Genomic DNA, 9841 nt, shown 5'->3' with positions numbered 1-9841 from the left:
ACTCTATACTGGAAAGGAGGACCCGATTGAACACCTTAACCTCTTTAAGTCCACCATGGCATACTGGATGCACACCGACGAAGAGCGATGTCTTCTCTTCCCTTCCACCATCTCTGGCGGTGCTCTAAACTGGTATTGCAGTCTTCCACCTGAGACGGTAGACTCATTTGAGGAATTGAGGAAACTGTTTGTTTCTCAACACATTTTCCAGACCGATCGCTTGCACTCTGCGGATGACATGTACACTATTCGCCAGAAGCCAGACGAGTCATTACGTATGTATGTTGGCCGCTTCAGCCATGAGTATTCCCGTTGTGCCGAGGTAGACGACAAGACTGCCCTCAAAGCCTTCACGGCAGGCCTACGTGACTATTTCTTTAAGTACATGATCAATGCCAACACTTGGAAGACTTACTCTAAAGTGATGGCGCAGGCTTATAACCATGCCTCCACCGAGGCAAGGACATACCAAGAGAAACCCCCAACAACCATCCCCTATCAGCAAGTGGGAAGTGGAAGCCAGACCTATCCAAATGAGAAGACCTCAACCTTTCAAACGGCAGCGGTGCCTCCCCCTGCTTTACTTAATACTTTGCCAAGTCAACAGACATATCAATGTCAGGGCAAAAGGAAAGATTTTCATCCTCACCAATCTCATTTTAGTAAAATGAGTAAGGGACACTACCGTGATAACCAAGGGTATCGCCACGATAATCCCCAACCCCAGGCAGTCAACACAGTGGGTCAAGCACGTGTCAGGACAGGCCCTACCTCGAGGTATGAGGCATACACACTTTTGAACACCACATGCATGGCCATTTACCCCAGCATAGCACACCTGATACCGAAGCCAAAGCTGAGGCACCCGGATTACAAGCCCACGAAGAACACAGGCACGTTTTGCTGCTACCACGAGCATAAAGGCCATGACGGCGAGAACTGTATCACCCTTCGTGATCATATTAAAGCTTTGCCACGTGAAGGAAAAATTGATCAATTCCTCCTTCGCCCTCCAAGGGGTAACCATAACCAACGCCAGGTGAATGTGATATATTCCATAAGTGGTGGCACACCCATATCTAAATCTTCCAACAGGGCCATGAAAAATAGTGAACGAGCTTTAAGGTCTGGCCACCAAGTGTTTCACATGGAAGACATCAGGGGAGGCAAGTATCAAAAGCCTAACTGGGATCCAATATGTTTCTACTCTGAGGAAGAAAGAGGTATCATCTACCCTCACAACGACCCACTAATCGTGGAAGCTCACATAGCCAACTTTGAAGTACGACGAATCCTGGTAGACACGGGGGCTTTGGTCAATATCATATTTGATTAAGCTTTCAGGGCACTTAATGTAGCTGAACACTTGCTCGATCGCTCGATTTCTCCTCTGATAAGCTTCTCCAGTGATATCGTGCAACCTTTGGGGAGCATACACTTACCTTTCACCATTGGTACAGGCCCTTACACAGCTACCATTACCACTAACTTCCTGGTGGTTGATTGCCCAACGGCATACAATGTCATCTTCGGACGTACAGGCATCAATGATCTCAAGGTCATGGTATCCACACATATGTTGTTGATGAAATTTCCAACCCCCTATGGCAATGGTTACATCAGAGGAGATCAACTTAGTGCACGATCATGTTACAACACTTCGGTCAAGCAACAGCACCTGTCTGTGCCCAAAGAAACCCTTTTTATACATGACCAAGTCATAAAAACCAGCCCAGACGAGACCAACTTGGATCTTCACGGTGGCAACAGTCAACTTAACGATCCTCGAGATGACTCTTTCACCCAGTAAGCACAACTCGTTGAAGAGTTGGAGAAGGTCTCTATCTCAAAAGATTATCCGGATCGCATGGTGAAGATTGGCACCACCTTGTCACCACCCATTTAGTTGGCATTGATCTTTTTTTTGCAAGAGAACATTGAGCTCTTCGCCTGGTCATACGAGGACATGCCAAGCGTCTTTCCCGATATCATCTATCATCGCTTAAGTATTAACCCCAAGACCAAGCCAGTGAGACAGAAGCGAAGATCTTATGACGCTGAATGGTACGAGGCAATGAAGGCAGAAGTTGAAAAACTCAAAGGCATAGGCTTCGTCCGTGAAGTCAATTATCGAACGTGGGTAGAAAATGTTGTCTTTGTTAAGAAAAATCCGACCAAGAAAAGTCTCCTACTCCAAAAGGTCTTGTGGAGAATGTGTGTCGATTACACCGACCTAAACAAATGATGCCCGTATGATAGCTTTCCTCTTCCTCTCATAGACAGACTTATAGATTCTACGGCAGGGTGTGAACTCCTAAGCTTCATAGATGCTTACTCAAGATACAACCAAATCCTCATGAACCATCCGAACCAAGAACACATAGCCTTCACTAATGACAGGGGACTATATTGTTATAAAGTCATGCCCTTCGGCCTAAAGAATGTAGGAGGAACTTATCAGAGACTGGTCAATTCAATGTTCGTCGAATAGATTGGGAAGATAATGAAAGTTTACGTTGATGATTTGCTAGTCAAGAGCAAACATGCTGACCAACACATCACCAACCTATCTAAAACTTTCACCATTCTGAAGAGGTATCGAATGAGGTTGAACCCTAACAAATGTGCCTTCAACGTAGGCTCTAGAAAATTCTTAGGCTTCATGATAAGCCAACGAGGCATTGAGGCTAATCCTGAGAATATCAAAGCAATCTTCAACATGAAATAACCGGTAACTTCAAAAGACATCCAGAGCCTTACTGGCAAGGTGGCAGCCTCAACTAGGTTCATCTCTAAGGCCACAGACAAATTTGCTCATTTCTTCAAAGCACTTAAGGGAAATAAGAAGTACATTACATAGACTGATGAATGTACCGAGGCATTCAAGAACCTCAAAGACTAGATGAGTAAAGCACATCTGCTCTCCAAACTTGAGGTTGGTGACACTCTCATTATCTATTTATCGGTATCGGCTTCAACAGTAAGTTCCATTCTCATTCGAATGGATGGTAATATCGAACGGCCTATCTACTACGCTAGCAAGGCCTTACAAGATGCGGAGACACGATACTCCAACATTAAGAAATTGGCTCTAGCATTGGTCATGTCTGCTCGAAAACTTCGCCCTTACTTCCAAGCACACTCCATCATCGTGCTTACCAATCATCCTCTTCGACAAATACTCCAAAGTCTTGACACTTCCAGGCGAATGATCAAATCGGCAATAGCATTGGGTGAGTTTGACATCTCCTACCAACCAAAGCCAGCTGAGAAGGGCCAAGCAGTGGCAGACTTCATCGCCAACTTCACATATCCTGTTGACATTGTTTCTACGCCTAAAGAAGTGGTTTCATTACCCTTGGAAGCTCAGAAAATAGAATCAATAGCCTTAGCATGGAGTCTATATGTTGATGGCTCGTTCAACCAACAGGGTTGTGGAGCAGGACTAGTCCTTATGACCAAAGTGGCGATAGAGTATGCTCTTCGTTTCAAATTCAAGGTGTCGACCAATGAGGCCGAATATGAAGCCCTCATAGCACGCTTACGTTTGGCCAACCACATTGGGGTTAAACGAATTGATATCTTCAGTGACTCCCAATTGGTGGTTAACCAGGTCACCAACAACTTTGACGCTAAGGATAGCTTCATGGCAGCATATCTGGCACAAACACAATTGTTGCTCAAGCACTTCCACTACCAAATCACCCAAATTCCTCGAGCGGCAAACAGTCATGCAGATGCTTTGGCTCACCTCGCCTCAGCAGTGGAAGACAAGATTGGGAGAAAAATTCAGGTCGAATTGTTGGCAGCACCAAGCACCATGGCTGCGAAAGTATACAACTTACAACATGGGGATAGTTGGATTACCCTGATTTATAGATTCATTGCTCATGGCACCCTTCCAAATGACAAAGTCCAAGCTAAGCAGATTCGATACAAGGCTACCCGTTACTTGATCATTAATGACCAACTCTACAAGCGGGGTTTTAACCTACCATACCTAAGATGCCTTACGCCCGCAGAGGCAGAAACTGTCCTTCGAGAAATACATGAAGGAGTCTGTAGAGATCATACTGGATCTCGATCCCTAACACACAAAGCTTTTCACCAAGGATATTACTGGCCAACACTCCACCAAGATGCCATCAGAATATTCCGCTCATATGATAAGTGTCAACGCTACGCAACTATTCCTCACTCCCATCCCGAGCCGCTCACTCCTATGATCAGCCCTTAGCCCTTCGCCCAATGGGGACTTAATTTGATCAGCCCAATGCCTGCAGGGAAGGGCAAGGTCCGCTATGCAATCGTTGCAGTTGCCTACTTCACAAAGTGGGCCGAAGTAGAACCCTTGGCAACCATTACTGAGGTAAAAATAGAAGACTTCGTATGGAAGAACATCCTTTGTAGATTTGGCATTCCCAATGCGATAGTCACTGACAACGGGTGACAGTTCGACAACAATAAGTTCAGGATGTTCTGCTCTAAGTTCAACATCAACTTATGTTTTGCCTCCCCAGCTCATCCCCAGTCTAATGGACAAGTTGAAGCCATCAACAAAATAATCAAGCGAACTTTGAAAACCAGCTTGGACAAGGCTAAAGGTTGTTGGCTAGAATTTGTACCCCAAGTTCTTTGGTCATACTGCACTTCGTATCGGACATCAACAGGAGAAACCTCATTCTCACTTGCCTTTGGTACAGAGGCAGTTGTCCCAGTTGAGCTTGAGCAAGCAACGTTCCGAGTCCAGAACTACGTGCAAAGCGAAAATTACAAACAACTTACCCTCAACTTAGATCTAGTATAGGAACACAGAAACCAGGCTCACTTGAGGAATGTCGCCTACAAGCAACACATCTCCAACTACTATGACTCAAGGGTCAAACTTCGTTCTTTCAAAGTGGGGGACTGGTATTGAAGAAAAGATTACTCTGTAACATAGTCCCGAGTGAAGGAACACTTAGTCCAAACTGGGATGAACCGTTTGAAGTTGTTGGCATCAATCGCCCTGGCTCCTACAAGCTTAGAAGCTCTGATGGCAAGACCCTTGGCCATCCATGAAACGCTGATCACTTGAAGTACTATTACAAGTAGACTCACATTGTGCAAGTGTTAAGCTTCAACTGTTCGGCATCCTATGTAACGAAAACTATTTGGCTTGAATTCAATAAAGAGGTGATTTAGACAACTCAGTCCTAATCCTCTTACATTCCTAGCAATGAAACACTCAGGTTCAAAGCTTCAACATGAAACAAAGTCTAAGTATATGTCAACAAGACTATACAAATAAACGAATAGCTTCACAGTATATTCGTTCAATCATACATTCCAACACATTCATACATAAGTCAATTGTGCTTCAAAAGGGGTTCAACATACTTTGTGTCATTCGACACTTACTACAATATGCCTCAACACCTTGCCCTTATTCTCACCAACCAGGTGATGAAATGTGAAGAATGAACTCATCTTCATGCCACCAACCAGGTGATGAAATGTACAACCCTTACTCTAAGCCACTCATGCCACCAACCAGGTGAAGAAAGCACTCATCTTCATGCCACCAACCAGGTGATGAAATGTACAACCCGTACTCTAATATCATTTGGCAACTTGCCATTCATGCCACCAACCAGGTGAAGAAGGAACTCATCCTCGTGCCACCAACCAGGTGATGAAATGTGATGAAAGGTGATGAAGGAACTCACCTTCGTACCACCAACCAAGTGATAAAGCAACTCACCATTCATTCCACCTACCAGAAGACGAGTGGTACAACTTGTACATGTGAACTCCTAGCATTCACAAATAATCAAAAACCCTCAAGCTTGACAACTCAACTAGGATAGCACTTATGCCCAACAAGAGTTATAGTCACCAACAAAGTCTTATTGTAAGCCAACAACAACTTCAATGCATGGCATACGAAGATCAAGCTATTCAGCCCTCTTGCATCTGCTTCAGACATTTCTCCTCTGTAACAATGCAAACACTACAACTCGTACAAAAGCTTCACACACTCTTGATCAAGACAGTGTGAAGCAAAACCAATTTATGGTGCCAACAAGAGCTTCATCAATGGAGGGCAACCACAATTCTCAAAAGCTTCACAAGCTTCACACACTTATGATCAAGACAGTGTGAAGCAAAACCAATTTATGGTGCCAACAAGAGCTTCATCAATGGAGGGCAACCATAATTCTCAAAAGCTTCACACACTCTTGATCAAGACAGTGTGAAGCGAAACCAATTTATGATGCCAACAAAAGCTTCATTAATGAAGGGCAACTATAACTTGTAGAAAGCTTCACACACTCTTGATCAAGACAATTTGAAGCAAATTCAATTTATATGGTTCATCCAAACCTTCGACTAATACAATGTGTGGCTTGCATCACAATCTCTTGCTCAACATTGTGGAAGTAAAATTTGTATATGTTATCTCTCCCACATTTTCAAATTTCTAGTTTCCCAAAAAAAAAAGAGAAAAAAAAGAGGGAAATTGGGAAATTCAACAAATTTCTAGTCCTCCCAAAAAAAATGGGAAATTCAACAAAGCTTCATCAATGGAGGACAACTACAAATTCCCAAAAGCTTCACACTATCTTGATCAAGATAGTTTGAAGCAAAATCAATTCATAGTACCCAACAAAAGCTTCACCTACAAAGCTTCAACACAAAAGTTTCACCTACAAAAGCTTCACCCACAAAAACTTCACACACTCTTGATCAAGATAGTGTGAAGCAAAATCAATTCATGGTGCCCAACAAAGCTTCAACCTCAAAGCTTCACCTACAAAGCTTTAAAAAAAAAATATATATATATATATATATATATTTTCAGAAATTCGAAAATTTGAAAATAAAATAAAATAAAATAAAAATTTGCCTAGGCCTCCTCTTCTTTGGGCCTAACAATTTTCATAACAAATATAAATGAAGGAGGAGTTTTGGGCTACCACTTAGAAAGGAAATGCATCATTCGTCAGCTCCATCGACCGGAGACTTGGGGGACTCCTACCATATGCTACTGCACCTTGATACTCGAAAGTCTCACGACCACTCAGTGACTTGGATTTTTCAAGTCTCTAACCGAAAAGCTTTCCTCACTCGGGAAATTAAGGGAGCACTACCTCAACATACATGATTCACTCATAAAGCTTCAACATACAAGCTTCAACAAAAGAAAAAATTCAAAGAACTTAGTGAAGAAGGCTTTGGTGTATTTAACACAATACGTTGAAATGAAGCAAAGCTTATTTATTGATATTTCCGATAAGTTACAAATATGTACATATACATGAATCAAAATAAACAAACAAGAAGGAGCCTTCACAAAGGTTGCTTAGGAGAAGTCTCAGTAATCGGCAGAGCCCCAGAAAGAGAAGGCACCGGAGGGTGATCATTCGGAGCCTCAGTACTAGACAGAACCCCAGAAGGAGGAGGCATCAAAGGTTGATCATTTGGAGCTTCATTACGCAGTACAGCCCTAGAAGACGAAGGCAATAAATGCCTTTAAAACAAACCCACAAACCTCTGATGATCAAGTAAAATCTGACCATCAGATTCCTGCATCTGGTCAAGCTTCCTCTTCATGTTTGTAGCATAGTCATGTGCGAGCCTGTGCAATTGTTTATTCTAATGCTTGAGCCCTCTAATCTCCTGTTTGAGACTTATCACTTCAACCGCCAATGATTCAACTTGGCGGGTTCGAGCAAATAGGCGTTGGGCCATATTAGACACAGAACCTGCACACTGAACATTGAGAGCCAGAGAATCCTTAACAGCCAACTCATCAGACCGTTTGGAAAGTAGTCTGTTATCTTTGGGAGTGAGAAGGTTCCTGGCCACCACCGCAACGGTCATATCATTTTTCATCACAAAGTCCCTAACGGTAAGAGGACCAATAGGGGATAAGAAGGATGGGCGCCATATGTTGTCTTGAGGAGGCATGGCTGTCTCTTCACTAAAGTTCAAGTCAAAATGACGGTCGGATGGGCCAGACATTTTCAAAAATGATGAAGGAGAAATGAGGTCCAATAAATCTTTAAAGTACGAAAATAAAAGGAAAATTCCTATAAGTAATAACTCTCAGAACGTACTTCTTGCACACAATTGGTGCCCTTATAAAAGACTGTTTGTTCAAAAATCGAAGAGGCACCACTCTCCGGATTTCGAGAAGCAGATTTTCCTGAGTAAAATATGTCGACAATCCTCACACGCAACATCAGCTCCTCGGGTACCACAGATAACTTTGCGAAAGATCTCTGACAAAGTTTAGACACATAAATTTTGAAGGTTCAGCTACCCTACTATTACCCACAAGGGTAAAGGAAAAGCACCACTACTTGATACTCGAAAGTCCCTATATGTGTCAACCTCCGTGCTCCGTGGCAAGGCAGACTGGCAAAAAATGCCCAACCTTTACTCACATTTGAGAAAACACTCCCAACATGATTACTTTCTCAAAAATCGAAGAGGCACCGCTCTCCGAATCTCAAAAGCCAGACTCCCAACAAGATTACTTTCTCAAAAATCGAAGAGGTACCGCTCTCCGAATCTCAAGAGCTAGACTCCCAACAGGATTGTTTTCTCAAAAATCGAAGAGTCACCTTCGAATCTCGAGAGCTAGATCCCCGACAGGATTGCTTGTTTGAAAACCGAAGAGACATCGCTCTCTGAACTTCGAGAGCCAAATTTCCTTGGATAAAGCTTGTCTACAATCTTCACACGCAACATCAGCTTTCCAGATACCACAAACCACTTTTTCAAAGTGCTCTGAGAAAGTTAAAACACGTGAATCTTGCAGCTCCCACTACATTGCTATGACCAAGAAAGGTAAAGGAACAGCATTACCACTCGTTGTTGGGACAATTCCTATATATGTCGACATTCATCCTCCACAGCCAGGCAAACCTGCAAATAAAAAAAATGCTCAACTTTTCTTCACATCCGAGAGGGCACTCTCAGCAAAGTCTCTCGAAATACTCAACTTATTTTCCTCCCAATAATACCTCTGCAAACAAGCCACACCAGAGCAAGAGTATCTCATATCATCAGGGTTAAAAGCAAGAGTATCCCATATCATGTTTTTTCCTTGTCTTTTCCTTTGGCCTTGTTCTTACCTGCAAGACAAGGAGAAATAGAGCAATCAGTCAGCACTTGGAATCAAGCTTCCAGTCAGGAACTGACTACCTGGAACTCCTTACCTGATTACTTACCTAGCATTGCTCTCGAGTACTCATCTTCAACATCTTATGTTCTAGAGAAGATACCACATCTGCCTGAGAAATAGATAGGGCAAGTGAGAATGATACAAGGAAGCATGTGGAGACAAGCGTAACAGAACACGTGCCGATACATCCACTACTTTGTTAACATCAAAAGTATCTCATATCATCAGGGTCGAACATACTCTAGATTTAATGGACTTGTTTTAACCCTCAAATTCTTAAGTCGGCATTATACTCTGGAGGAAACCAGAAAACCCTCCAGCCCAGTTCAAGAATAAGCATGTGGAAAGTTACTTCTTCAAGAGCAAAAGTATCTCATATCATCTCTTCTCCTTTTTCTTCTCTTTATCCTTCCCGCTGCTTGCAAGATAGAAAGAATGAGAACAATCAGCCGGAACTCGAAATCAAACTTCTGATCTGGGACTGATTACTGGGAACTCTGATTGCTTACCTTGTCTGTCACCTCTTTCGGCAAATCTCCTAGCTCGGCGACTTGGGGGACTCCTACTACATGGTTTGTATCGCGCTTGACCAAGCCTGAAACTACAAGTAAGCTTCAAGTGAAATTGATACATTACCTTGTGCATCTGCACCGGTTAAAGATACCA

The 9841-nt window shown here is 42.9% G+C and overlaps 1 long non-coding RNA gene across 1 annotated transcript; it reads right to left on the bottom strand.

Moving 5' to 3' along the window:
• Positions 1-7239: 7239 nt before the first annotated feature.
• On the bottom strand, positions 7240-9841 carry LOC139196348 (uncharacterized). The gene is made up of 2 exons (XR_011581169.1): positions 9222-9841; positions 7240-9125 (listed from the first exon to the last, which is right to left on the bottom strand). It is a non-coding gene; the product is annotated as an uncharacterized lncRNA (long non-coding RNA).

The sequence above is a fragment of the Malus domestica genome, chromosome 05, assembly GCF_042453785.1.
Source record: "Malus domestica chromosome 05, GDT2T_hap1".
Classification (NCBI taxonomy): Eukaryota; Viridiplantae; Streptophyta; class Magnoliopsida; order Rosales; family Rosaceae; genus Malus; species Malus domestica.
This window is presented reverse-complemented; position numbering and strand designations above follow the sequence as displayed.